At 45.5% G+C, this 6,000-nt stretch overlaps 1 long non-coding RNA gene across 1 annotated transcript in view; it reads right to left on the reverse strand.

The window, feature by feature from the left end:
• LOC142776469 (uncharacterized) overlaps positions 1-1,324 on the reverse strand; it is a 35,413-nt gene extending 34,089 nt beyond the window's left edge. The window contains exon 1 of the long non-coding RNA XR_012887558.1: positions 826-1,324. This is a non-coding gene — a long non-coding RNA (uncharacterized LOC142776469). The remainder of the gene's footprint in view (positions 1-825) is intronic.
• Between the last annotated feature and the right edge of the window lie 4,676 nt (positions 1,325-6,000).

Below are 6,000 nucleotides of genomic sequence, written 5' to 3' on the forward strand. Positions count from 1 at the left end.
ATAGCACGGCAGCGCCGCGCTCGACTTCTGCTAGGCGCGGTACATTCCGTAAAGAAAACTAATTCTGTATTGTGCGGTTCATTCCGTTAATTAAAACGGAATTAAAACGGCCTCTTAATTGCGCAGCAGCGCCGCGCTCGACTTCTGCTAGGCTCGGTCCATTCCGTTAACTAAAACGGCCAGCGTCGCTCATGCACTCGCGAAATTCAACGCAGATAGCACCAAACTCTTACGGAGAAGCCACAACTACAGGAGAAAAGTTTTCAGCCAAGAAGTGCACCGCGGATAGCACCAAACTCTTACGGAAAAGCCACAACTACAGAAGAAAAATTTTCTGCCAAATTTAGCGGCAATCTGGCAACAACCACCCTTCCGGTCTGGCAACCACTTATGCAACGCCAAATGGAACCTTGCCCGATTTTCTAGCACGCCGTGCTATTGCTATTCGGCATGAATACAACACGAGCAAACAGGTCGTAGCCTATCAACGCCGTCGAACACGTGTTGCACTATTGCGGGGCTTTCTTTGAGCTCATCATGTATAACATGCATGCCATAGATTTGAACCTGCATTTTACAACTGGCCCTACGCCGTATACAATAGTGCAAAGAGGCAGCCAGTCATTTTATAATCGGTTCTGCAAATCCCGAACTAGCGAAAGTTGTTCAGCGTGTATATAATTATTGCGAAGCGGACCACATTACATTGAAGAGACACAGTCGTTATAATTATAATTAACGAGGTTACATAGAATTTTCTGGTTGCACACGTGCGAACCGTGTTTTCAGTGCGTGTCGCACGATCCCGATCGACCGTGAACTTACCTTTTCACCAGGAAGGAATAAAGACGACAGTGCGTAGGATTTGAGCGGATGCCTCTTCACATCGCCGCACAAGCACGGAATCGCGTTCGTAGTCTTCCAGCTTAAAGTGGCGACCGCATACGCGTAAATTCCTCCGCCGATCTGATACGGGAAATCAGATGCGCTGCAGCCACTCGGTGCACCGGCTGCCTTTCCCAGGCGCACGGTGTCGCATCTTCACTAGTCGCTAATCAACGGACTGGCAGCTCACAACGAGGAAAGGGTGATTCATGAATTCACCAGTGTAAAGTGTTCTGTGGTGTTACAACAACCGCGTGGAGCTCACTCGTTGCGCAGCTCACGTCAACATGGAGCGTGTGGGATCCAAGCAGACAACGTTCGCCGTGTGCCGGAAGTCCCAAAGCTTAGTTGTAAACTGCAATCGTCTTCCCTTTCTTTGCAAAAACTTTTAAGCGAAGAATTTGTAAGGTGTTTTACAAAGTACAAATTTTGTTCTCTGCTCATTAGAAAAGAAATAACTGTGCTGCGTGTTCCACAACCACGACCTACTGTACTTGTGACCTGCCCAGCTAGCGGCGGTCTACAGAGCTGCCTGCGCCGGCTCGGATTCTGAACTTCGCCGTGCAGGGGGCGCTCGAGTTACCCCAGCAAGCTTGAAGCAGTCATGAGGCAAGCGAGCGCAAAACTCAAAACTACAGCTGATAGACGAACCCTCGTGATAATTTCAGGCGGTTTAAACGATGTCTTAAATGAAGATACAGCAGGACTAGCAGCGACACTGGCGAAAGGCGTCGATGACATGCACGCCACTTCTCATAAGGTACAGGTAGTGATATGCACGATACCGGAGGTACCGGTGCGTGATCGCAACCTGCAAAGAGCGGTTGTCAACGCAAACCAAGAGATATGGCGGATGTGTCGAGAGAAGGGCTTTGAGGTGGTGGGAATGAACAGAGAGGTGCATAGGTGGGGTGGTTTTCAACGAGACAGAATTCGCTTCGATGGGCGGCTAGGTCATGAGGTGGGTTGGCGACTTTCAGGACGCGCAGTAGCTTTTTTTTTGGAGGGGGGGGGGGGCAAGCGAGCCCTTTGGGGTGCAGGATAGCTAGTAACGAGGAAAACAACCAGAGAGACTCTTTGACAGGTGGTATGGACAGATATGATTCCAAAGTGGCTCCAATATCTAAGATAGGTAGAGTCCGGGGCATAAATAGACGCAGCCTCGAGCGCCGAGCCATTTCAGACATAGGGTATATTAACATGCAGGGTGGTAGGAACAGGCTGAAGTGGGAAGAGATAGAAGAACAGCTAAGGGAAGAGAGGCCGATGGTATACGGTTTTGTAGAAACACATCTCAGGGACATGGAACAACCTCCGAAAAATCCGGACTACGCGTGAGAATATTGTAATAGAAGGCAGCAGAAATGGGGATGGTATTGGGGCATTCATTCATAAAAGTAAAGACTGGCAAAGGGTCAAGCAGGAGTGAAAGGAACATTTATGGCTAAAAGGGAAAGTGGCAGGTCAAATGACACTCCTTGGTTTCGTGTACTTGTGGACGGGAGCAAAGGCCAGAGAGGAAAACCAGGCAATGGTAGAGTGTATATCAAAGGACATTCAGGAGTTAGGAAAAGAGTGCGAGATAATTATACTAGGAGACATGAATGCGCACATAGAAGATATAGATGGGTATACCGACCCGACAGGCAAAACGATCATGGATATGTGTGAAAGGCTTGATTTGATCATTTGCAACAGTACCGAGAAGGGTGAAGGGCAAATAACATGGGATGTAGGAAGACAGCAGTCGACGATAGATTATGAGCTGATGTCACATAGGATGTATGATAAGCTCAGGGGAATGCACATAGATGAAGGTGGCTCCAGAAGTCTAGGTAGTGATCACAAACGTATCAAGCTAAGTTTTAGAAGAGCAGTGAAAGTGGGAAGGAGACCAGATGAGCAACTACAGAAAATTATTTATCCAGAAAGGCAAATTGAAATAGCCACTAAACGAATTGAGAAATAATCACGGAGGATAATAAGATAGTGTGGACATACACGAATCTAATTAGACTCTTTCAGCTAGAGCTTGCTAAGGCGCGTGACAAGTCACCCCGGAAAAAAAGACACAAACCCAAAAGTTGGTGGGATGAGGAAGTTAAGAGAGCCATAGCAAAACGTCAGGAAGCCTCTAGGGAACACAGACATGCTAAGCAGCGGGGTGAACCGACAGATGTTGAAACAAAATGGGAAAACGTTCTAAGCTGTAGAAGGGATGCATCCTTTCTGATCAATGAAAAGATTAGAAGAAAGGGAGCTCAGGGGCTGGCAGAAGTACATAAAAAAGATAGAAAGGCAGCTGCGAAATTTTGGAACCATCAAAACTCCCTAAGAAATGAGACGAGCCTAGAGCAGAGTTTTATAACTATCGCCCAAGGTGCTAGGCTAGAAGGGGACGCAGCTATTGAATATATAAGAACAAGGGAGACAGAAAAATTTCAACAAAGAAGTACTTTATGCACTACAATAGACAAGGACGAAGCAAGTGGTGCAATGGCTTCATTTTCACAACGAGAGTGGGAAAGGGCTGAGAAAAGGGTTCCTAGAAGTACATCAACAGGCCCAGATGGCATTCCAATTAGGCTGATAAAGACATTAGGTCCGAAGTCTAAGCAGGCTTTGAGAGAGGCAGTGAGCAAAATAATAATCGATGGTGAAGTTCCCGACGGATGGAAACTTAGCAGGATGAGCATGATCTATAAAGGAAAGGGGGACAAAGCTGGCATAAGCAACTACCGTCCTATAGCAGTTACATCAGTGGTCTACAGGCTGGCGATGCAGATTATAAAGGAAAGACTGCAGGCATGGATAGAGGTTGAGGGGGTGCTAGGGGAACTGCAGAATGGGTTTCGGAAACACAGGAGGTTGGAAGACAATCTGTTCTCACTGGCGCAGTGCATCGAAATAGCAGAAAAGGAAAACAGGCCCCTGTGGCTAGCATTTTTGGATATCAAGGGAGCGTATGATAGCGTGGTTCAAGAGGAATTGTGGGGAATACTGGACACACTAGGCGTGGAACATGTAGTCACTAATCTTTTAAAGGGTATCTATAAAGGTAAAAAGGTAGTCATAAAGTGGGAAAAACAGGTATCCAAGCCTGCAGAGGTAAAACGGGGGCTTAGGCAGGGGTGCCCCCTGTCACCCTTATTATTTATGATGTACCTACAAGGATTAGAGGCAAAATTAGAGGGAAGTGGACTGGGCTTCAACCTCTCTTTAGTCAAACAAGGAAAACTTATTGATCAGGCACTACCAGCATTAATGTACGCAGATGATATAGTGCTAATGGCCAACAACAAGGACGATTTGCAAAGATTGATGGACATCTGCGGTAATGGTGGAGATAGGTTAGACTTTGGATTCAGTAAGAAAAAATCAGCAGTCATAATTTTCAATGACAACGAAGGTAGTGAGCTTAGAATACAGGAGGTCACGCTAGAGATAACAGATAAATACAAATATCTGGGCGTATGGATAAGCAATGGGACCGAGTACCTGAGGGAACACGAAATATACGTGACGACTAAAGGTAACAGGAATGCAGCAGTGATGAAAAATAGGGCACTGTGGAATTACAATAGGTACGATGTTGTGAGAGGAATATGGAAAGGGGTCATGGTTCCTGGGCTGACGTTCGGCAATGCGGTCTTGTGCATGAGATCAGAAGTTCAAGCAAGATTAGAAATTAAGTAACGTGGAATAGGTAGGCTTGCTTTAGGAGCTCACGGGAATACACCAAATCAGGGAGTACAAGGTGATATGAGATGGACATCATTTGAGGGCAGGAAAGCTAGCAGCAAGATAAAATTTGAGAAGCGATTGAGAGAAATGGGGGAGGAGAGTTGGGCTAGGAAGGTTTTCAGCTACTTGTACATGAAGAATGTCGATACAAAATGGAGGAAGCGAACCAGGAAGTTGACTGGTAAATACTTAGAAAACAGCAGGTGGCCAAACCAAAAAGAACTATCGGTTAAGAAGACAGTGAAGGAAACAGAAACCGACATGTGAAGAATGGGCATGATTAAGAAGCCTGCACTGGGGTTCTAGCGAACTTTTAAGGAGGAAATTGCCAAGGAAAGGATCTATGATAATACTCAGGGTAGTTCTCTACTGTTTGAGGCCAGGACGGGAGTACTGCGAAACAAGACATATCGGGCCAAATACGAAGGGGTAGACACAGTATGTAGTGCGTGTGGAGAGGAAGGAGAAACTGCCGAACACTTGATGAAGTTCTGTAAAGGGCTTCACCCTTTAGTTCAGGATGATGGCACAGAGTTTTTCAAAGCACTGGTGTTTAGGGACCGGGAGGGCAAAATAGTCTTTAAGCGGGTAGACTTAACTTGAAGGAGGTTATCTGATTGGTGGCTAAAGTCAAGGCACGAGTGAAAATTAAACTCTTCACTGCAAAGTACGAATCCTCAAACTCACTTTTTAAGGAAAAAAGAACTAAATATAGTTTTTGGTTCATTAATATTACGGCTTGGTGGCGCTAGCCACCGCCCGATCTAAAGAATTTAGCCATATCCATCCATTTATCCATCCATCCTGAATTACCCCTGTTTGGCTGGGGTAATTCTTGCTGTCATCCCCAGCGAAATTCCGGCAGCATTTTGCTCCCAAAAAAGCGTTTTCATAATATATGTGTAAATGGGACTATCGTAACTAACAAAGAAACTATCGCAGAATCATTTAACACGTTTTTTTTTGTTTAGTGTTTACTGATGACGATGAGAGAAGGCCATGTTCAAAAACGCTTCATGATACCCCACCAATAAGTGACCTTGCATATATGAGGAAGGAATCTTGTCTCTGCTTCTTAACATAGATCCCCAAAAGACGCCTGGTATTGATAGCATACCTAACGCGTTCCTTGTGAGGTATGCTGAATGGTGCTTGAAGTTTTTTTGCATCATTTTTCAGAAGTCACTGTCGCAGCGCACGCTTCCATATGGCTGGAAATTCGGAGAAATTATCCCTATACCCAAATAGATTCTAAATAGGCAAGGCCAGATTGACATGATTTTCCTAGACTTCGAAAAATCACTTGATCGCGTGTCGCACCCAAAACTTCTCGCGAAACTTAAACCTATGCTAAAGAACCGTACATTAAGT

Source organism: Rhipicephalus microplus, chromosome X, assembly GCF_043290135.1.
Source record: "Rhipicephalus microplus isolate Deutch F79 chromosome X, USDA_Rmic, whole genome shotgun sequence".
In the NCBI taxonomy this organism is placed as follows: Eukaryota; Metazoa; Arthropoda; class Arachnida; order Ixodida; family Ixodidae; genus Rhipicephalus; species Rhipicephalus microplus.